Source organism: Heliangelus exortis, chromosome 1, assembly GCF_036169615.1.
Source record: "Heliangelus exortis chromosome 1, bHelExo1.hap1, whole genome shotgun sequence".
NCBI lineage: Eukaryota > Metazoa > Chordata > Aves > Apodiformes > Trochilidae > Heliangelus > Heliangelus exortis.
Window position 1 is genome coordinate 177362968 of NC_092422.1, and position 24073 is coordinate 177387040.

A 24073-nucleotide genomic window follows, 5' to 3' on the forward strand; every position below is an offset into this window, starting at 1 on the left:
TTGAAAATACCAGGACAACATCCTTTGACCATTATTTGTCTAAAGGTATCATTAAGTCATCCAGTACTTTCAGTACATGTCATATGAAACAGTTCAAGTTTTCTAAACTTAATCAACAAATACAAATTACAATATCTCATAATAAAAAGGATTTCTCATATACTAAAAAGAAATCTGCATTCATAAAAGGAACATTGAGATCACTGGAAGCTTCAAAGATTAATTTGATGCAGAGAATGATTGACTTGTACTAATAGGCAGGAAAACTTTATTCCCAGCTGGAAAGGAAATGGTACTGGCAGAAAATCTTTGAAGCATTTTTTCATAACAGAACAATCTAGTCTTTGGGGTTCTGTTAAATGAAGTAAAATCAGCTTCCTTTCTCTTACCATGCTGAATTGACAATGAGAGATTAACAGTATTGAGACAGAATTCTAAGAGTTCTGACTTGGTTAGTTCTTTGTAAATGAATAAACTTTATTTTGGCCAGTGTGAAACAAGTAACTCATTACAAATAAGTAATTCAAGATGAAGAAGGGGGTTCTGCTCATAAAAAGTTCAACCGCATTATTTAAATGCATTCCATACATTTTTTTCTCCAGCAAGTAGGGAAGGAGGGAGAGGTGCCATGGCTGTTCTCTCTTTGAATACAGTTAAAAGTTTCTTAACTATCATTGTAAAAGCAGAAAAGTGGCAGAAGATCAAGATTCTTCTCAATCTTCCAAATTTTTTTCTGAGAACTCAGGCTATTCCACACAGTCTTCAAAGAACAGTATGTTATCAATACAGAAACAGGAGAAGCCATCTGTGTGGTTTGGGATTAGCAAGTAGAGAAATCTGCTGGCAGTGTTTGGATTTAACACAGTGAATAATTGATAATCATCAATAAATCACTTAGGCTGATGGTGAGTGAACCATCTTCAGGGCTGCAGATTCAGAGGTACCTGATATAATACCTGAAACCCAGAGTGCATGTGTGTGGAATTGCAGATGGATGTTCCTGCATCAGTGGATTGGCTGACACTGTTTCCTATTCAGATCATAGCCTGCACAACTGGTAGCATGCTCTGTGAAAGAAATTACTATAATTGTCATAATAAAAATAATTTAACAGATTTTTTTTTTAAAAATCAGCAGTCTATAACAATTGGGTGTATTACTTTATAAGCCAGTAACACAAATACATATATTTGAAATGTAAGCAGGATTTCTTAGGGTCTTGCAGGTTGATATGCATTAAGATAATTTTAAAAACTTCATTAATACTTTACGTAAGTCTTCACATACTGCTCCTTTGGGATTTAGAAAGAGTAATTACACAGTAAACATACACTCATTATTGAAGTCACTTGTTGCAGCTTAGCAGTGTCCATGCAGATTTGTTACTTCTTTCTGAGGGATTATGTGAACATAATTTTCAGGTTCGCAGTCTGTCATTCATCATAATTGCCAAGCTTCACTGTTAGAAACACAAGGTAGTTTAAGTAATTCTTGGGTAAACTGTCTCTGTTAAATAGAAGGCAGGTGTTGGAGAAATACTGTCCTAGGAGTTTGTGATGAGGGTTTTGTAGGTTGTTTAAGGCTTTTTTTTTTTAACCCCACCTTTATAGTCTTAAAGCAATTGCTTTATCAGTTCCCTTCTATGATCATTATCTCCAGGTCAGGATGGTGCTTTTGGACAAATGCTGAGGCTCAGAGCAAGACAGCATGTAAAAGGTCAAGCTTCCAAAAATGTATGAAAAAGAATACGGAAGGAGAGAAATATATAACACCTCCTTCCTTCATCACATCACATCACATCACATGGAAGTTAAGCTATATAGCACTCCCTTATGCCACATGTGAAATATGAAATACTTCAGAGACATTGTGAAAATAATGTGGTTTTGAAGGATGCACTCAATAATTTTGCAATTAAAAAAAAAAAATTAGTCAATTAATAAAATTCCTCCAGAACCAGACATGTAAAGTGGCTCTCCACGTGCCTCTTCTTTATTTGAACATGAATTTTCCTTTCAAAAACTACTTTGTGAACTGAACACACACCAGAACTATTAGTGAAGCCATTTTGGATGATGTTAGAAATTGTCATGTAAGAGTATCTAGTGCTTGAAGTGAACTACATTGTTTATAGAAATTGAGGGATTAAAATCAATCAAATGTGAGACAAAGATGAGAGCAATTGTATCAAAGATCTACACAGTAAGTATCTACAGAGTCAGCTAAAGAAAAGGGCAAGCATAGGAACCAGGAATTGTATGAGGGATCTTGCTGTGTGCCACGCACCTGCCACACAGCCCCAGCTTCTAACAAATGAAGATTTAGGAATTTAGTGGATTAGAGCTTGCATTGGGACTGTTTTGTTTATTAGCTCTTGATGGACCTAGTTTTATGTTCTCCTTTCTACCCCTTTCCACTTTTGACTGGTGACACAGAGCACAGCTGCATGGACAGCCACCTTCTGCACATCTGACTTCTCATAGGCCACTGAGTTCCTTGTAATTTTTAATATTGTGAGATATGATGAAAATCTTTTCTATTCACTTTCTCTCAACTACTTTGCTTGTTTGGCCTTGATCATATCCTTCAGCATCTTTTTTGCAGGTTCAAGTGTGTGTTTATTTAGTCTTGTATGCAAAGGTTTGTTAATAAAAATCTCACTGCCTTGGTTGCGCATGTACTTTTTCTAAGTTCTGTGGCCTTTTTCAGGACATTGAGCATATTTTGGATAGTCAAAACTAGCTTAATATTTTGAGAAGGATCAAGATAATTGCATAGTAATTAGTTTCCTTCCCTTTAGATCCTGAGGTGCTGCTCAAACTCTGCCTTTGTCTTCTGCGAATTTGCACTGGTGCAAATCCATGTGAGGAAACATTGTATCCCAATCCTGTTTCTGTCCGATTTCCAAGCCAGAGGGCAAAAAATGCTATTCCCAGGGGGAAGACTGAGGTGATGAGATATCAAGACTGAGACCTCTTGATATCCCCACCCAGGTAACAGGACCAAACTGCACAAGAGAGATGGATTTTTCCCTTTCTCCTCTCCCTTTGCCTTAAGCGCTTGGGAACATTTGCCATGGTTTAAGAGGTCTGGGGCTGTTGTATGAGTAAGAGAAACCACATGGTTAAGAGTGGTTTAAGATCATGTTTACCAGTGGGGAGCCCTGTCCGTACCTCTGTCCTGCATCTTATTAAAAGCAAGGTCTCAGGTATCTGTGCTCTTCTCTTCAAAACCCAATGTGGGATGTCTGCTATTTATGGAAAAATGTAGTATACCACAAAGCATAGCAGACTGCATTTTAAAGTTTTCAAAACATGGTTATGCCATTTAAGTGGCCATTGCAAGGGCTGTTTAATTTCTGTTAAAGTGGAGGCAGGCAGATATTCTGCTAGTTTGTATGCTGCAGTTCAGATCCTGGAAATAGCTTTGTCCCATGTCTGAAAAGCTTGTGTGGCATTGGTTCATCCTGGGATTTGAAGCATTTTGTGAATTCAAGACGCTCCTTAGTGTATTGTGAAACAGGAGGAGTAATTTAAAATAATACTTACAAGTCTGCATAGGCTTTTTAATTAGCTAATGAGTTTTCCAAATTAGGGAAGTATCTACAGATATTCTTATGGTAATTTTGATGTATTTCTGACTTGAAAAACGTGAGTTTGAATTTAAAACTGTAGTTCAGATCTGCCTCTGGTTTTATCTTGGCTATCATAAAACCAAAACCAGAGTGCTCTCTATGTTTTAACACTGCCATTGCCAGCAAGCTGATGAAAATCTCGATCTGCTTTTGGAACTTGTGTAAGGAATATTTAATTATTATTGTAGTATTATCAATAGTTGAACACTTCTTGTTGCTTTGTAAATCTTGTAGAATTATCAGTGGTCACTCTTTAGAAATTTCACATTTTCTTGGGAACAAACCAAAAGGAGAAAAATCTTATTGTCAGGCAAGTAAGGACAATGAAAAGCTCAGCCTGAGAAGTGATATTTAATTACTTACTGCCTAGACAAGCTTGTAAAACAAATTTAATTATGTGAAACAGACAAGCTGCTGACCTCCACTTAAAGTCCTGTGTACATAGGGTGACCTATGGGTCTGACCTGAGATTGAAAGGAAAGAAAAAGGCCCATGTTTCCTCTTGCATGCCACCAAAGAGCAGCTGTGCTCTGTACCCTCCCTGGGGAAACAAATGCATTTGCTGCCTTCCCCAGTCATGACAGGGAAACCAGAAGAGAAATTTAACCAAGACAAAGGTTGAGATGAGTCCAAATGCTTCTTACCACAGGAATACTGAATTCAGGCCTATTTGTTCAACCTATCTGCCAGTTCCTATATTCAGTACCCCACAAATATTTTTCCTGTTGTGTAAGAAGCATGCTGTTGACTTACAGTCATGAATATCATAGAATCACAGAATGGTTTGGGTTGGAAGGGACCTTATAGATCACCTGGTTCCAATCCCTCTGCCATGGGCAGGGAAACCTCCCACTAGACCAGGTTTTTCAAAGCCCCATCCAACCTGGCCCTGGACACTTCCAGGGAGGGGGCAGCCACATCTTTTCTTGGCAACCAGTTCCAGTGTCTCACCACTCCCACAGTAAAGAATTCCTTCCTAGCAGCTAAATAAATAAATATTGAGCAGGTATTCTTCCTCATATCCTAAGATCCATAGTTTAACTTTCAGTCTGTCATGACAAGGAGCTGAACTTAGCTCTTCAAGTGTCTTTGTGAGAGGGGAGAGTGTTCCTCATCTGTTTACCTCAATGCTACAGGATTGCATTGCAATCCAAAAATAATGCCCCAGGTGGGGCATTTCTAAGGCACAAGCACATTGCACTTACCCAGAACTTGCTGTGGAATTGGGCTGTAACTGATGGAAGGTGGTCTGAAAAGTGCAGAGTAGACACCCAATATCTTTTTAGAGAGTTAAAAGCGCAAATTTGTCCTGGGAAGATCTTTTTGTACAGAAGTGGAATGAAAACCTTGCAGTGAATGCCAGAGAACAGAAAAGTCCTCCTGATAGTTGTCTGGGAACAGGGAGAACATAGCATGCTGTTGCAGAGATGCAGGGCTAGCAGTACAAATGTACTTTTTGCTGACTTTTTGATTCCAGCCACCTACGTAATGTTCAGACCCTCAAACTCAAGCAGATAAAACTTGGCAAGCTGGAGCATTTACCCCTCCCAGCAGTGGCTTTTTTCCTCTGTGTTGGAATTGGCAGCCCAGAAACCAGGGCTCCTGAGAGGATATCTCTGGTTTACAGCCCGATGTGGAAATGTAAGCAGCCACCTATTGCAGTTTATATTAGAGTGTGGCACTTCATCATACAGGCTTGCCAGCCTCAGTTTATATTGAATTAATATATAGACCTTATGATTTTGTTTTGGTGTGAAATTAGGCAGCAATATATGCCTGGCCTGAAAGATGAACCTGCTTGTCTTAGATGTTTTCCTGTCCTCATAACTAATTGAATTACAGGAATATGAATACAGTGAGAAAGGTACAACCCTGTAGAATTAGCATATCTATAATGCATATGCACATACAGACAGGAAAAATACCTATATCATAAGGAAATATATCTAAATTTAGGAAGCCATGACTCTTTCTTATAAGCTTATAGTGTATGTTTGTGTCCTTATGTTTTCCCTGTAAAATACAAGTTTGCTTTTCCCCAGTATTAAATTGATCAGTACTCCTTACACATCACTACTGAAGATTGAGATTTGTATTATGGAGAAACCAAACCAAACAATAAAATACTATTCCTCCCAGGAAAGCTGGGAAACTTTATAGATCATCTGCTGCAGATATTGCTCATTTTTACAAGGAGTTGAGCAGAATTGTGGTGATACTTACTCAAGAAAAATGACAAATTGTGTTGGGTTTTCTTCTCCACTTAAATTCCCTTAGATGAATTTTCAGGGGGAAGTAGTGCAGCAGGAATTTAGTGCTACCATTTTTGAGTGCCATATATGACAGTCCAACATTATATCTAAAAGTTGTTCTCCATATGCCCTGCCCTCTGTATAATTTTGGCATGTGTTTTGTATATTGGTTCTGCTTTAAATGAGCTCTGCAGAAGAATTTGCTGTCAGGTCTGGGAATGATAATGCAACACCTTAATTTTCCATATTACAAAATGTTCTGAAGTGCTTGCAGAAGTATCCCAGTTTTGCATGGAGTCAGCTGGTGTAATTAGGGTGTGATGCAATTGTTTCTTTACTGTCCTGAAGCCATCCCAAGAACCACAAAGGCTCATTGCTTCTTAAATGTTGCCTTAACCCTTGGCCAGGTGGGTGTCACATCTTTGGGTTTTTTTCCAAAATCTTTGTGACAATTGGAGTCACAAGATCCCAAGTCACTCTGCTCATAGGACTGCAGCTCAACATGTTTCTTTTTTGTTTTTTAGGAAGATCAAATGCTGTTCCAGAATGTTATTTTTTGGGGGGCAGGGGTTGTTCTTTTTTGCTATGGAAATATATAAATGTCATTTACTGTCTTCTACTTTGTGAATCAGAATCTGAAATTATTTATTTTGGCCAGCCTAATATATTCTCTCATCTTTCCTCTTCCTTCTGGAAAGTTTTGGCCTTTCCATGAGCTCAATTCCATGAGGAGCAGAAGTTCTGACTGCTGAGAAGAGCAGTAAAAATCTGCAAAACTGTCTTTCCTTACATTTTAGAAAGGATTCTGTTATAAAGGTGCTGACTTGTACAACATATTCCTTGTTAAGATGACAATTTTTGCATTTTGAAATAATTTAATGAACTCTGTCTTCAGAGACACCCTTTAAATGTGAATGTTATGTTTCTAAACATTTGCCAGTCCTCATGAAGGTCGCATGAGCTGTTGCTGATCTTTCTCTGACTGTTTTGGAAAAATATTTTTGGAAATTGAAAGGCACTTAGGGTTTTTTTAGTTTGTTTTTACTTAAGAGCTAAGACAGCTTAATAGGGAGGTTTTTGAAGGCTGTCAGTGTAGAAAATGTCCATGCACATTTAATATTTTTTCTCAGAAGCTGTCAGTGATTATTTTGATTTTGCTTTCTTTCCTGAATACATTTATCCACTGAAGACCATATGTTTACTCTCTTTGCCACTCATTTCACCCCTTTAACTATTGTGGCATCGAAAATATGGGTTTTAGCTATCCAAATCCAGATTAACATCTTTTGTCACCATTTCTTTTCCTCTGTATAGGTATTTATGGTGAATTTTCCAAGTGTGGAGTGGGAAGATAATATCCTTATACTATAAGTTTCATATTTTTGATTTTTTCCTTAAAAAGGCTGAGAGGACTTGTTGAATATGTCTTCCCAGATGTATGAATGGCTAGTTCTGTAAAAAACACTTTAACAGCAAGATGCAGGCATTTCTCTGCTCTCTCTGCACACATCACTAGCTCAGATAAAAACATGGCTTGAATAGGCATGTGCAAGAACTGTGTTGCCAAAGGTTGGAGACTAAATAGTGGGAACAAATTGAGGGCTTTCGCTATCTGTTTTCTTTCAATGTTTTTCTAATAAACATCAATTTGCTCTGATGTTGGGCATTGCCTTTAAGTTAACCAGAACCTTAAACTACATAATTACTAGGAAACTGTGGGCACTGTATAGATTTAGAAATTAATAAACACATGTAAATAAAAACAACTGAAGGTTTACATGAACCTCACATATAGGGTATTCTGGAATGAGAAAGCATTTAATCCTCTTACATCATGCTAAAGGCAGGTTCTCCAGCAGCGAGCTTGTATTTGTTATTGATTTTGTTTAATTTTCAACTTTGGACCCAAGCTGTTTAAACAGATGACTCCCTGCTTTTATCCAAGTCAACTTCCTCATGCTTTCATCAAGGCAAAAGAGATTATTTGACTTTCTGTCTCCTAACACAGCATTACAAGAGAGTCATATGTTAAGTGACATTGATGGATTCTGTATCACGGAATGGTCACTCAGCACTTAAACAGCCTGCAATAGTTCCCTGGCAAAGACAAAAGCATCTCATTCTTATTTATTTGGAGGATATTTATTAATATTCATTACAATAGTATTTACTCTCTAACAGAATCTAATGCATTTCAGAACTAGATTAGATGAGGGTATATTTGAACTGGAGTAATACTATGCAGGCATAATACAATTTTGTGCTGGCACTAATCCTGTACCTTAGTAGCTTTTTTCTTTTTCCTGGACACACAATATTTGTGAACAGATTAATACCTGGCAAGAGGACACCTTCTCTTCAGACTTACAGTGTAGTTGTGAGACTTCAATAGCACCTGGCACTGAGTCAAGCTCTGGACATACACAAGGTTTCCTAGTGGAAGCAAAATCTCCATTTATCTATGGCATCTTATTTATTTAAAAGTTAAGATGGAGGCAGTGACTTAACTAATCAGCTCTGGTTAGCACTAGTCATCTACTAGACTGTGGTGTTAGCAGACTGCAGTGCAACTTTCTCTGAGTTTTCTTGACTTTTGTGCTCCAGATGAGTAGGTGAAGTGATAAAACACCTTTTGTAGGTCCTGAAGAAGATTATTCCCAGGGAGGAACCACAGATACTTTCTACCCACATTTAAGATGTGGAAAGAGGACTTCAAACTCTAGCAAATGACCTCTCCCAGACATAGTCTCAATTCACAGCTGAGCAGGCAGCGAAACCCTCCCAGGGTTTTCATGCAGGAGGCACATGACTCCCTGAGAGCCATGGAGATGTATTAACTCCTTGTTACAGCCATACTTCTCCTCACGATGTTGTGCTTCTGAACAAATGGTACTTTATGCAGAGACCTCCATGTTGTTAGCCTGGGGGGAGCAGCAGTGCAGGTGATCCTGGGCTTGCTGCACTGAACCCCAGAAGCCCAGCACAAAATCATCCTCCCAGTGTGGGTCAAGGATTCCTCCCAAAGGGAGTGGCCTGGATGGAGCCCAAGTGAAGGAGGGAACTGCACAAAACAGGAGGTGCAATAAACTCAGGAATGATGCAAGAATAAGGCATTCTCAGCTGTTTAATTTTTTCATTGCTAACTGCTTAAAAAGAACTGCTGCAAAAGATCAAGGCACTTGCAACTACTGAAGGAACATTTCTGTTACGGCTCAAAATTGCATACTAAGTGATTGTATTTCTGGAGTAAAATCAGCACAAGGCTGCAATTGCACCTAAAAGATGGTGTGCCTTGGCCTTTGCTTAGCTGTGGGTAGTCTAACATCTGGACACATTGCAATCTTATTTGCAGCCTACAGTGTATGTATGTCTTTACTATAAAAGTTCTACTGCTTTGTGCAGTTCTTGGCACCTATACACATGCAATTGCAGGTTATTTTCCATCGTGATATATTTCACAGGCAAGATCTGGATTTAAAAAAGTGTTAAGCCTAAAATGAGTCCTAATATTAAGCCTAATATGAGTCCTGATGCAGGTGCTGAATCGTTGTTTCTATTAGTGGTAAATAAACAAATTAGGAAGTAGCTTAGCTTTTTGCTGGCCAAATTAGCTCTGGTTAAGTTAATCACAAGTTACTTCTGCCTATCCTCCATAGCACATCTGTTTACTGAGATTTTTGTGTATATGCTGAGAACAGCAGAGGGAAATAAGAGCTGGAGGTATTTTGTTTTGGTATCAGAGACTACTGATATATTTTTGAGGTTTTTGTTTACACCTTGTAGTGATATATAAAGTAGGATCACAAATAGTGTTTATAATGATCTGAACAGGCTCAATTCCTGATATACAGCAACATACCTACTTTCCTTTTTTTTGAAAAAAATATGCCCTTAAGTCAAAGTCGTTCTCTAGCAGAAATGCCTGGAGCCTTTGAAAAATCTGATCTCATCAAGTACACCAGCAGTATTAAAATAGTGTATCCTAAATCTCAGTCATTTAGAAATTATCTGTGCCTGAAATGAGAAAGATGAAATGAGAAACTCGCCAATTAGTATAAATGTATTAGTAGTGAAGAGACTTCAAAGAACTTGATTATATATTTGGTGGTTTTGATATTTTTTTTCTGAAATACACCCAATTTGGAGACAACTTTAAACACCTTTTTGTGATAATATTGGAACTTTTGAAGCCCTTTTACCATTTGTGTGCAACCAAATGTAAGGGCCCCATTGGAAAATATTTTAAAGCAGTCTGTGTAGTTTTTAGAGATTTAAAGGACTGAAAAAGAAACGCAAAGTCTTTGTCTACTTTTGCTCTTCTGCTGCATCACTCTTTTCTTTTATGTGCACTGTGGGCCCATGTTTGATGCAGCATTTAATCGTGTTCCCCAAATCTTGTGGTATGGCAAGCCTTGCTATGAAAGCATCATGTTTTATGTCTGTATCTGATCATCTCTGCTCACCTATGCAAGATGTTTAGGCCTGTCTTGTGATCAGATGGTATCAAACAGCACCACAGGATCCAGTAACACTTGAATTTTCAACCTCTGTTGACCTGGCACAGAACTGAAGTCTCAAGCCTTTCATAGGAGGCTCTCTCACATGAGAAGCATCCCAGCCTTGAGCTGCTTTAATCCCATGGCAGGTTATACCTAGGGGCAGATGGCGTTGCCACCTTTAAGTCCATATTTGTATTGCACAACATCTGGCAACCAAAAAGTTTTAGTAAAAAATAGTATTAGAATAGAGAGTCACATGCTGCACAAGGGATAGTTTGGAAAGAAAACAAGTATTGTATCCTCTTTTGTGCAAATCCCCATTCTGTGGCCTGTTTTTCCTAGTAACAGATACAGCCTGTTTTTAAATTTGGTTTTTTTTGTGGAATTTTTTTTTTTTTTTTTTTAACAATGTTTCCTGGTTTCCACAGAAATTTAAGCAACACTGAGGCTTGTTTTGGATGTTCTGCAAGGGACACTGAATGAGTAATTCAGATTTAAACCTTTTGACCATGCCACTGCATACTGATGATGTCAGTAGGATTTCTTATCGCTGCTCAACATCCTTTGTGTTTTCTGCTGGACTGGGAAGTAAGAAAAGAGCAATACATCAAAGCAAATGGTATCTTTTTTTTAGCAGCACATGTACAAATATTGGTGCAGTGCTGATAGTTTCCATAATAAGTGCCAGTAACAGTGTTTTTTGTTGTTTTTTTTTTTTTTTTTGAAGATACACCTCAGAGCTGTAGGTTCAAAAATGCATGGTAAGACAAAAAGGTGAATAATACATTCAAATGATGAGTGTTTAAGTGGGAAGTGGAGGAGAGGCCTAACTACAGTCTCATGCTCTGCTGTGGAAACAGGAGCAATTCCAGATTTATTTTAAAGAAAAGATAAGTGAGGGGCAAAAGGCTCTTTTCTCTCTCATACTTTATCAAATTTGTGCCTCCTTAGTTTTTTTTTAATCCTCCAGCATTTTTAAAAATTACTCTTTTATGAAAATTATAAATGTAATTATACATAATGCGTATTTATGATAAACTTACATGTAATTATGTAGTTTTCAAAGATAGAATAAAAGCCATTACTGAAATAAGAAAACAATTTTCTGTCACCTCTAATAATGTTTTCCACATCCTTCCATTCCAAAATAGAAGTGAATTGGATCAGCACGAGGAAGCTGTTCATATTGGTTCCCAGCTGTGCACATGTCAGAGGAGATAAATCTCATGTCCTAGAATATTACCCTTTCCCAAGCACCAATCTACACACCCCTCAATTCCACTTTGCCAAAACCGAAGCTTTCCAAGGTGTTCATCTGCTCCCTCAGCAAGGTTTTGAAGTTCCACAAAGTGTTTGTCCAAGGAGGTTCAAGGCCCACGTGAATAAATAAAATAGCCTCAGCTGTTGTAAATGGCAACATTTCTTTGTCTTCTTTCTGGAGAAGCAGAGGTCAGATCAGGGATGCACATTGATTTTCATGGTTGGTGCAGGTTTTCAGTGCTCTTCCAGTCCTGTCTCTGTCCACTGGCCAGATGGGTCATTAGTGGCTGATGCTCTGGGAGCAGAATTGGCTTTCAGCTCAGACCTGCAGGAACCTCATGGAGCTGAAAAGGGGCAGCTGGAAGCCCAGCTTTTGTCCTTGTCCATTTTTATAATACGTACCAAATCTGAGTAGAGTCTCACTTGATTTTTAGTTCTGGGCTGCAGTAAATGCTGTGTCTATCATATTAATTTACCCCTCAGGCCAGAAAATTGGGAAGAATATCCTGCCTCTTCCCTCAAACAATCATTTTTCAAGGCTTCAGGTGCAGTTTTGATGACATGTTTTTGTATAGCTGTGTTTTCTAGAAAGGGGAAAAACCTTAGGTTTCCTTTAAAAAAAAATAAAAATAGTGTCATCCTAAAAGCAGACAAACAGCTTTTGCTTATTTGTTTTGTAAGAGGTGTGTTTGTGTGAGTGCTGCATATTGCTTCTTGGTGACTTGACCAAGGTGTCACATGCTTTACTTTGCAGAAGTTGCCTCTGGGTTATCATAACACCAGTTCTCCATTAAATAACTGGCTATGAAAAAAGGTTTAAATAAAATACCTTTGGGAACAGTAAATGACAAACTTCTCTGAACGTGATTTATGAGAGCCTTGCAGCCCAATCTTCTAAAAGAAGCACCCGCAATCTGGCTTTATAGCTGATACACAACTAGCTGGCATACAAAAACCTTCCTAGCATTTCAATTTACAACCTGTGATACATAGGGTTCTTTCTTCCTTGTAATGCTTTAAACTGAAATTGAATTTTAAATTAACTTGACACCGTGCTGTTTTCAAGTCAGATAAATAACCGTGTTCCTTTTCCCTCCGCTCATAATATATTTGATATCTTACTATGAAAGCATTTTCTGAATTGGTATTAATATTATACATTTGCCTGTCCTCACTTTCCATAGCAAAAAAGTGAAACAACTCCACAGCTGTAAGAAGTATTGTTTGTACTTTGGCAATGATTTGGTTTTGTCATTTAGGAATTTTATGGGTTTATTGCTGTTGCTCACTGTAAAAAGTTGTGGTTTATAGCTATGGTTTTTCAGATAACTTTGATCAAACACTGGCCTTCAGAGTTATGTTCTTTGAGCTACCATGAATGTAGGTGATGTCCATGTGCTTTAATGCATTGGAGGGCTACATTCTTTACTTCAGTATCCCATTTACACCTTTACAGTGTTAATGAATCAATGTCTTAAGTTCCCAGACTATCAAGGTTTGGAGTTTTGGAGTGCTTTTTAATTTTTGGGTGTTTGCTTGCTTTTAAGCTGTTAGACCAACACTGTAGATATGTAAGTGCCTGTGTAACACACCAGGTACTTATGAACATGGTCAGTGGTGTCTTAATCTGAAACCTGATAGTAAAATCTTTTTTACACTTAATAGATGAGTCCATTAGTATGTATACTATGAAAGAGCTGCCTTTTAAGAAAATATTTTAATCTATATATTTCTAAAGAAAAGTAAATAAATACCTTTGTTTCTGAATGTACAGGTAGAGTAGAAAAGAAGACTTCTACAGCAAAATTTGTGAATTTTTTTTTTCCCTAATTCTCCCACATTATTAAACAAAGCTTTCTCATAAAGCTGTATCTGGAAGAGCTTATACTGAAGGACATACAATGGCATAATTTAAAATGTTGGCAAGCTGGGCAAAATGTATTTCTTCTGTTCCTGGTAAAACATGTGGCTGACACCATGGGTCCATAAGTGTAACTTGAAGTAAAGTATCCCTCCCTCCCTTCTCCCCCAGGAAGATGTTCTCCAAGCAGCTCCCATTTTGTACTCTGTGGCTTCCTGCAGGGCAGTAGCATTCCAGAAAGAGTTTCATCAGCCCAAGGCTTTAATAGTGGTCAGGATAGTCAGAAGGAAAAATTACCAAACACTTTCTCTCATAGGCTTAGGGCTGGAATTGTAAATCAGGGGCTTCTAGGAGCATATTAAAGATCACTGCTTTCCTTGCCCACTCTTTCCCTATTCCCTCACTTGCCCCATAGCAGTATCACCTGAAAGCCTGACTCTGGTTTATTACCAAGCACGATGAAGAAATACTTGGAATATTTCATTTGTGAAAATACCTAACTCTACCTTAAACAAGACAAGACCAACTCAGACAGAAATTCTTTTAGGGAAGAAATACCACATGAAATTGCGAAGTTCTCCTTTGGTCAAATAACACTGAAATACCAGAGCCTTAGTTCAGTTGCTTTTCACTGTCTTACACTCCTGTCATCTCTTCTTTACTCTCTTTCCTGCACCACTCCCTTGAGGTATTCAAATGGAAAAGGTTTCTTTCAAAGCTACTTACACAAAAAAAGCCTTCCGAAGCAGAAAAGATTTTTTTCTGATCAAAAGCATCTTGGTGTGCTCTGATCTTTCCCCAAACTTAGCTAAATGTGCAGGAAAAGGACTTTCACTCAGCACCCTTCGCAGTTACAGGTCCTTTTGGTAGACGTTGTCATTGCACATTCTAGGGGCGTGCGTATATAGGAGGATTTGTTAGAGTTGTGGCCAGGATATATGCCAAAGAGATTAGACTTCATCTTTCATCCCAGGGAGAAGAGAGCCTAAATGGGTTTATCATGGGGTTTTCATTCACTCTGTCATTTCTGCCTTCTTTATAGTTCATTGCCAGACTTCAAATTTCTCCCGACAGCAATGCACACCCTTGCAGCTGGCCCTGCATAATGATTCCCTCCTCCTAGACTGCCCCAAGAGGGGATGTATAAATCTCCTCTGTCAGGGTGCTTCCTTTAGCAGACTCTGCCTCTTCTCTCCCTTGGAAAAATATCTGTCCCCTCCACAGCACTCTCATTTACCCCCTACCAACTTTGCCCGCTGAGCCAAGATGCTGCCTATGACCATTATCCTTTCTATGCTAAACATCAGGAAATGGTTCCTTTTCTGACAAAAATGCAACCTTTTTCTTTTTTTTTTTCTTCCACTAATGACAATTATTAGTGGAAATTGGAGCATCTTTGGCAATTGTATGTGACAGAAACATTATACTGTACTGCAGCCAGCTCCCGTGACAAGACCTGACTGATGGATTCAATTAGGAGCTGGGGGATGAGAAGGACAGTCAGGAGCAAGAACTTGTACTGAAATACAGGTCTTTAGGAGGTCTTAAGTTAGAGATCCCCACGTTCTCTGAGGCCCTGTATTAATTCAAAATGATTGCTTCAAATCATTGGGTAAGGGCAGTGCTGCCAAATCCAGGGCTGAACTCACCCAGTGCATTGGCAGTTTATAAATCAGTCGGGACCTGTGGACTGTTTACAGAGTATTGTTGAAAATCTCTCTTAACCCTCCATCCTCATTTATAGCAGTGGAATATAACAGCTGGCTAAAAATCCACACAGGAGTCGTTTGAAAGGCAGCAAGGTCTGTTCCTGTCCTAAGGATGAAAGCAGGCACAGGATGGATGTGCTGCATATGGGAAGCACTTTGTCATCCTTTACCTGCAGGAAAGGGACAGGTGAAGGTCAGTGTCTCTTCCAAGAGGCTCTTCCATGAAATACTAGATTTCTTAAATAGGTACTTGGTGTTAGCAACATGTTGTTAGTCTGATATTCATAGTTGCTTTCAGAATTTAATGATGTTTTTCTTCAGCTACAAGTATTTATTTGGCTGTTTTTTCTGCTGCTGTCCTTATGATGATTCATACTGCTGTTATTTTAAAGAGGAGGATAAACTATAATTGTTTATATACAAACAGATTATGGCATTGGCTGCCAGAAACCAATCTTGCTAATAGTTGTCTTGCTAGGGTGTCTCCTTGCTTCACGTTTCGGCTATGGGAGAGAGCAAGCTTAAATTTTATTCTTTCTTTCCAAGTGTGCTCAGAGCTAGTGCTATTTTTCTTCTCTGCAAATGCTGGCAATTGATTATAAAATGTCAGAGGGGTCAGCAGAGTAAGTGACCCTCATTTGGCCAGCTGAAATAGTAGATAAGGCTTGCTTTAGGACATGCTGCAGTCATTGACAGGTTTTGCTGCATCTGCAGCCAACTCTGTATCAATAACAAGTGAAAAATGGTGGATGGAAAAGACTGGATTGTAACTATAACAGTGCTCATTCCACTGAATTTATTTGGAAATTGGTCATTTTTTGTATCCTTGCTATTTTACACTCTTTGTGATCTTCTAAATAAGGATTGTGGTTCCAGGGTTTGATTTGAGCAGTATCGACTGTCCTCCTTCTAGAGAAGCAAACAAGACTTCTCCGTGCTGCTGGGGGCCTAACTCATGAACTGATTTCTACCATGCCATACTTGCTATACATCAGGAATCCCACTCTCATGACTTGATGTGCAGAACTGCATCCCTGCAGCAGACCTGCCTGACAGCTGTGCATCACATACACCTATTCCCAACATGCTTAAAATTTGTCTTTGCATCTCAACTACTCCCACGTAATATTTTGAGCTTTGAATCAAACTATGAGGGTGTTGAAGAAAAACCCTCCACAGCTCACAACAGTCTCTTAAACTCTGTTGGAGGTTAAGGCTCAGCTTTGAAACTAGTGATGTGATTTATTTCTTTGAGAGAGCTTTACTAAAAGAAAGGTGTAAATGCTCTGTATTGTATCTGTGACTCTTGAAAAATGAAGGAAGAAAGACTGTGTATCCCCTTGCTTCGTAGACCATTGCATACCCCTGCAGCAGTAGCACTGATAAAGTTTGATGGCCAACATGCCTGTTGTGTTTAGAAGTTATCTGGAGTCCTTGGAGAGGAGGGGAAAGGAAAGGAGAGGAAGGCAGAGGTGACAGGAGCATTAGATTTTGCAGAGCAAGAGAAGTATGGCTCTATTGAACTTGGGAACTTTAGAATCCCATATAACTTTTCTTCAGCTTAGCAATGGAAAGTTTCTGTTTATTTTTTATTTTAATATCTTGTCTTTCTGAAAGCTTAGGCATGGAATTCTTGCACTTCATTCCCCGGATATCTCATCGATTAAATAATGTCTCTATTTCTCTCTAATGAGAACAAGTACAATGTGAAACAGAAAAAGAACTTTCAGCACTGTTCAAGTTTTTCTTGGGTTTGGTATTTCATCAAGATACATGAGTATGCTTAAGGATTTTGATCGGGAGAAATAACAAGAAAGTGTCTTCTGGGAGGCTCTTGGAAAAGTCAGCTTTTTACTGCTCAGCAAACCTGCCAGCCAGCTAAAAGTTTTTGCCTGTGATGGAGGCATCCAGAACTCAGGGCTGGGAGCTGGCTGTGTGATGCTCTGCAGGAGAAGTGGGCTGGTGTGTGACCTTGTGCCTTGGTAGAAGGGGAGGTGTTACTGGGAGGACTGTGCTGGCAGGGAAAGGTGTGGAATTGGAGGGGGATCCCACTGCTGTTGCTGCAAATGGGTCTGACAGCTGCATGAGAAACAGGAACAGAGGCTGATTTTGCAAAGAGAATCCTGCCTTCAGAATCACAGATAGAAAATGTATTACTGTAATGTTGGGAGTTCTACTGTAAACGCCACCACTTTTTTCCCCCCCCAACCCCTCCTTAGTACTACCCAATGGAAAACAGGATACATTCTCTTAGTTTTCTTACCAGCCTATTTTTACCTAAATGTGTTAAATCCTGTCAGTTTGTGATATGTGAAAAGATACCACTGCTAATTTAAGATTAAAAATACTTTTTAAACAGTTTTAATGTGTAAAAATGCTGATAGATTTGGACTATTTAAAGACTCTGTCTTTAAGAAGATGCATACAGTAAAAAGGGTAGTGATCATGAAAAAAAAGGTTGGCTTGTGTTTCTGAGAGGTACAAGCCAGTCTTTGTTTCCTTTGGAAAAAATCATACGATAACTTGGGTTGGAAGGGATAACCGAAGGTCATGTAGTCCAACACCCTTCACATTTCAGGGCCAGTGAGATCAGGTTGCTCAAAACACTTAAAATATGTAGCAGTCTTCTCTACATTACTCAAAAGTATGTGGTAGTGATTTTTCCTGGGATTTCTTAAAGGAAAAAAATTGTATTGAAATGTTTCCTTTGTCTTCAGCTTTCAGGATAAAAAATTATGGAGGCTCAGGAAAGAACTTTTTTACTGTGCATTTCCTTTTTTTTTTTTTTTTTAATGGAACTAAAAATTTCACCAGGCTAAAGCTTATTTTCCATATGCAATTATTCCCCAGAAAGTTGTAGTAATCATAGATGTAGGCTTTTCAAGAATATGCCCCTAGAAGTTAATTTCCGAAGCAAAGGGAAACTGCAAGATTACATTGCTTTTGAAAATTGAGCCTTAATAAAAGGCATCTGTCCTTGAAAATGGATAGTGAACTATGTAAGGGTTTGGAGGGAAAGAGGAAAAAAGGAGATGCTAGAGAATGATAGTTGATGAATGTACATAGTAATTTCAGTCCATGATTAATGCTCCTACTTGAAATTAGCACTGGTTTGTTTGGTCACAAAACCACTGTTAGCTCGAAGTCTAACTCTTACCATAAAGTTTTGTCACAGTATATTTGTTATGGGACTATCCTTATATTCTCCTCCATGGCAGAGTTAGGATGCTTTGTAAATACCTTTCGAGTGCTTTTTTGTGTCTCCAGAGCTTCCTAAGTTGAGAGAACTCCCGCAGTAGAGAGAAGCAGAGAACCACACTTACCGATAATGGCAGCTGTAATGAGTTTCCCCTCCTATAAGGCTGTGTTGAATCTCCCGTAGTCACAGTGTAAACATCCATCACTGGGTTTTAAATGTGAAATGTTGCATCATTCCTGTGCTGAGGGATTTGAGAGCTTCTTCTGTTGTTCCAGGTGAGAAGAGTGAGGGGCACAGCCCAGGGCTCAGTTCTGGGGCTCACCTGGTACCCACTGGAGCACAGCTGAACAGGAGTAAACACTGACACTGCCTCATCTCCTCCTGACCCCCCAGCAGAAGTAGGTTCCTCTCTCTAAAGCCGTGGTGTGCACACAGACTTCTCATGCAAATTTTTTGTTTTCTGGTAAGCTAATTTTTTCCTTTTTTTCAATACACTGGAGTTTTCCATATGGGAAATCATATTCTATTTTCTGGACAGATTTGTTGCTTTTTATCAAGACTTTCAGGTACTGCTTGAGCACATAATAAATGTTTATTACTAATAATGGTGATAAAGCTTCTATGAGCCTGTCTTGCAGAAGGCATTAAAAATTAGCAAAGAAGAAAAAAAGAGAACAGCTTGGCAGAGTTCTGTATTCATAAACCTATTTATAGATGGTATGCTGGGTAGGAGAGCAGGTCTGTGTCTCTGCCAGCAAGATGGTCCAACCTACTGCTGTGCTAGTGCTTGCCCTAATTTTGTACTTACATTCTGAGTCTCCCAGGGGGATGCTGAGCAGATGTGTGATTGACCTGAATCTCAGAGGTGTGCAGGTTTGACTGTGTCTCTGAGGACGATCGGAGAGATTCGATCAACTTCTTTTCCAGGACCTGTTCATGTTGATTATGCATGTGTTGACTTGACAGGTTTCTAAGAAACCTGCGTGTAAAACCTTCTTCCAACTAAGAGTTTTTTTATCCTCAAGTGGCCAAAGAAACCTGAAGCAAAGATTGACAGAGAGGTTGCATGAACATGGCTCTTGGTCTGTTCTGAAGCCTCAGTGTGGTTTAAAACTGATTTGGCAGTCAGCTGGTGCTGGAGATGCTCCTGGAAGTGCTGCTGTCAGGAATGTTGGTTCCAGCCTGGTGTGAGTGTGACAGGAAAGCTGAAGCATTCTGCTGGGATCTCCTGTGCCACCTCCACCTCAGCTATCATTAATAGTTGTCCATAGACTGTACTTTTTGGAAGATATCTCTTAGCTCTTCCAGTGAGAGAAACACATGTCTCCTGTCCCACATCAGAGAGAAACAGTGGGAGAGGAAAATAAAATTTACAAACAGCCAAGTTCAGAAAACAAGAGCATTTGGGATGGGGTTTGCTTAGATTTCTTTTTTTCTGTATGCTTTTATGGATGAAGTTTTACTCGCCCTTAAAATTAAAGGGAAAGGGAGGAATGAAAATAAAGTTTTAGGTACATGTGAGCAGCAGAGTGAGAAAAAGTGAAGACAGCAGTTCTAAAGCAAAAGAGCACATTCTGCCTTTGCACATTCACTTATGTACCTAAAGTAATTATTTTTCAAAATGTAGGAAAAAGCATGAAAATAGCCATTATTTAAGCTTATTTAGAAATACACATCAGGGAAGATGAATATCACTAAGGAACAAAGGTGGGTCCTGTAGGGGATGGGGAACAGAAGGGTGGACTCACTGAAAGCAAGTAATAGCAGAGTAATTTTGCTATGGAATTTTAAAGCAATTATGTGAATAACAGAGAATATGTCCTGAAAGTAGCCAGAAGTGCTTTTTTGTGGGAATAGCTAACATGGTTTCAGAAAGTCTCTGCCTGGCCAGGGTTAGTGCTCCTAGAGCTGAGATGGTGCTGGCACTCTCATGTTTGACAGGGCATCACCGCCTTGCTGCAAGTCAGCCTTTTGCCATCTCCCTCTCCCATTGTAAATTTAAAAAACAAAATGTACAAATGTGAGTCTGATAATACCCAGTGCTTGTTTCTGTGTCTGATTGGAAAGTCTGATGTTCAAAAGGTGCTTGGTCTTAGGTTTTGAAACATTTTGATAAGTTTCATTAAACTACATCAAACTTTTACTGAAGGTGTGGCAGGTTTCACATAGCTGGACTGATTAAAGGTAGTATTTCAAGAAGCCTTCACTGGTCTAATTGTTTCTTGAGCTCTGTTCCTTTGAAAGGAAGTTAGCATCCTTGTGCTTTTCAATAAAATGAGCTGAGGACTAAAAATCCACTGTCAGCAGTTTGGCTTGAACACCAGAGCATGTGGCTTGTTGCTCTACAGAACAGGGAGGATATTAAACCTAGATATTAATTTTCTGTGTTCCTTCTTCATAAAGAAAATAATAAATGCTCATACAAAGGGGGATATAGTTTATGGGATTCTTCAGCATTGCCTTTTATATTATGTAATTCTGAACTTAGAGGCATGAAGTGTTTCTTGGTGTTAGCTGTGTTTAAGTATAAATCATGCTGTTTTTTTTATTTTGTGCTTTTTAAAAAAACTGTTGAAGTACCTACCTACACGGTAGTGCATAAAAAGAGACACACAAACTATGAGATCTCTGCTAAACTTCCTTTCTTCACAGAAGCTTTTCTCAAACTTCAGTAGTCTTCAAAGTTTTCCCTTTATTTGGGTGGCCAGCATAAGCATTTCTGCAAATTCACTTCATGTGAAGATTTTGCCGCTAAAGTTGTTCAAGTCAGCGTAGCTGCAAATCTGATTCAGTTGGATGGCAATGAACTTCACATGTAAATCGAGTTTCTAGTAAAGTCCTCATTGTGCTAGAAGGTGCTAATGGCTGCCATCAATCAGGGGGCTGGTAAAAGTTGTTCTCCCCCTCTCCTCCTGACTAAATGAGACAGCAATTAAATACCCTTTTGTTGAGTGATAGCTGAGACAATGGAAATCAATGTCCAAAGCACAAACCAGAATGGCAAGTCTTAAGTATAAGCTAAGCCATGTGTCCCAAGGGATTGGCATGTTGATTTGCTTACAGCTGAGAGGGTATATGAAAGGAATAACTGGGAGTGTAGACAGCAGGGGCAGCAGTAATGCTCCTTGGAGCAAAGCCAAAAAGGGAATATTTGCTGTGAAGACTTCTCAGTGGGGTCTTGCTGCCATGATCTTGCCTCTATGCCGTTCAGGATCAGCAAGTGGTATAGATGTGATCCGGAACAGGCCCTGACATAAGATCACGATCAGAAAATATTATATTAATTTTGTTTCTGGTATGTTTTTACATTGGCTCTGGAGAACAGACGGTATCTGATCTGGTATGAAGCCTACTGATACAAACTTTGCCTTTCAGCTTTTCTGAAAGTGGTTCAGCTGGCAAGGGTGAGTTTATACTCAATCAGTATTGCAGTGGTTTAGTTTAGATCTCTGGAACAGGATTTGCTGCATTGTCAAGCCACATCCTGAGATCTTCCATACACCCTCCCACCCCTAAGTCCCACCACTTTGTTACAGAGTGCTTATAGGTGCAAGGCTTACTCTAATATCTCCCCTAAACAAAACTTCACTGTAAAAAAAACCTAGTTTGCTCATCTATTTTTTTGTAGATGAAAACAATCGCTTGAGACCTTCTGTACTGGTTAATATTTTTGTCCAAAGGACCATGCAGTTAGTTAGGTGGTGAATGTGTTTTCCCTCTCTTCTTTCCAGACCTTCTCCCAAGTTCATTATGTCAATGGGACACTTCCTTTTGACTCCAGCTCGGTCTTGCTGAAAGGGCCCTAAGTCACTGGAGTGCACAGGGCTCCATTGTCTCTAATCTCTGTGGGTTTTTTGTTTTTGTTAGGATGGTTTTTTTTTCTGCTTTTGTGCAAAACTGTAAATGCATTGAGAATAGCAAGCTATTGGATTTAGTAATGACAAGGCACACTGCTGTCATGCAGCTCATATGCTGCTGGCAGAGGCTGTGGCTATATGATGTTTGCAGCTCAGCTAAATGGAGAGATAGTCTTCTGCAAGTGTAAGGCTCCAAAAATAATGTTAAAGTAAGAAATTATTTTATTTTTGTGCCGGAAAAGTATTGCACACAGATGACGAGTTAGTAATACTATGCATTTGACTAAAAGATAATACATCTATTGCAAGGGCTCTGCATTGAATTTATTCTGTGTATCCTGTCACACCTCTTTTGAGGGCTTGAACCTTGTGTATTAAGAGGTCCAGAGAAATCATAAGGCATTAGGAGTGGACTCATACAAAACCTGCTAGTTGGTGTTCCTTGTCTTTAACACTCTGTGATAAGACACTCTGTCTTGTCCTTGCGTACTCATCAAGAGGACATTCTCTTTTCAAACTCATGTTCTACTGCACTCATGTTTAGTCTTCAGTTTTATAGTTTTGACCATTACTGTGAATGGCACTGTTCACAATCCTTTTGTCTTCATTTCAGTTTAGGTGTTCACTGCTGACATTAACTCTTGTTATAGTCTTGACTTACACCTGACTTCTAAATCAGGTTTTCTATTAAAATAGAGACCTAAGGAACCAGAAGAGATTTCGTATGAGTACAATACACTGCCATGTTACTAGCATGAGTATAATGCTTTGAACCCTTTAAGGAAGACCTTGAATTACTGACGTGATCTTCACTAATACCAATACTGATACCTTCTCTTAAATATTGAGGCATTCCTTTTTAACTCAGAGTATTCTGTGTTTCTGTGATAATAAATATATAATATTAAATTCTACAGTGCAGCCCAGATGATCATAAGCATAGAGAATGCAAAAGGTATCTCTACTGTTTTATATGTAATTATTCTGTGTGTAATTTTCAATGATCGTGGATTAATTTTTTCAAGCATCTACTTTAGCAGTCCAATAAGGCAAAGCCATTGACTGCTATTTGATGTGTCCATTACTTCCTGCAAATGCCTTGGAATACAATGGGGTAGCATGCAGACTTCAGAGCTGTCATGACAGGTATTAAGAACGTGTCAAATCCCAGTGATGACTGATAACATATCTGTCATTTGTGATGAGATTATTAGGAAAAGAAAAGTCACTAGGAGAAAGATACTCTATGAAAAAAGGAGGGGGAGGGGAAGAAAGGAGGAGAGAGGATTTGCTGTTCTTTAGAGCTGCCTGGTTTAATTAAGCCTTGTCTAGTCCATAAACAAGTCTATTAACTATGTGAATGCTTTGGCAGTTTATGTGCTTCAATGCCACAGCAGTAATTCCTTGGGATTTAGGTTTCTCTTTGGTGAATAGTTGCACTATAGGTATTGTGGCTATGATGAAGGTACTTGATTATGGAAACAGCTAGTGCAAAAGTACTAAATTTTTTTATTGTTCTCTAATTGAGAGTTTAACAGAATATTGTGGAAGAAAGGATGCAGTGAGCACATAAGACATTTTCTGCATGGAAACTCTTCATAGAACTGAGCAAGAAGAATTGATCACCAGTGCCATTTGATTTGCATCTTTGGCTAGCATAAGGATGTGAAGGATTGCTTTTTTATATATATTCTGGATGTGTATCTTGTGTGAGTGTGAAAAGAAGTCTGAGCTTTATCTGGCTTGTAAATTTAGGTTTTGCTGAATGGGTCCAGTGTGCCTTTCAGGTGCTTTACGCTAAA

At 38.9% G+C, this 24073-nt stretch overlaps 1 protein-coding gene across 6 annotated transcripts in view; it reads left to right on the forward strand.

Moving 5' to 3' along the window:
- PLXNB2 (plexin B2) overlaps positions 1 to 24073 on the forward strand; it is a 245303-nt gene that overhangs the window by 60086 nt on the left and 161144 nt on the right. For 3 of the 6 annotated variants that reach the window (XM_071733787.1, XM_071733789.1, XM_071733788.1), the window contains exon 3: positions 18690 to 18877. The exons of the other annotated variants lie outside the window; for them this stretch is intronic. The gene's annotated coding sequence lies outside the window, so the exon portion shown is untranslated. The remainder of the gene's footprint in view (positions 1 to 18689; positions 18878 to 24073) is intronic. 6 annotated transcript variants of the gene reach the window in all.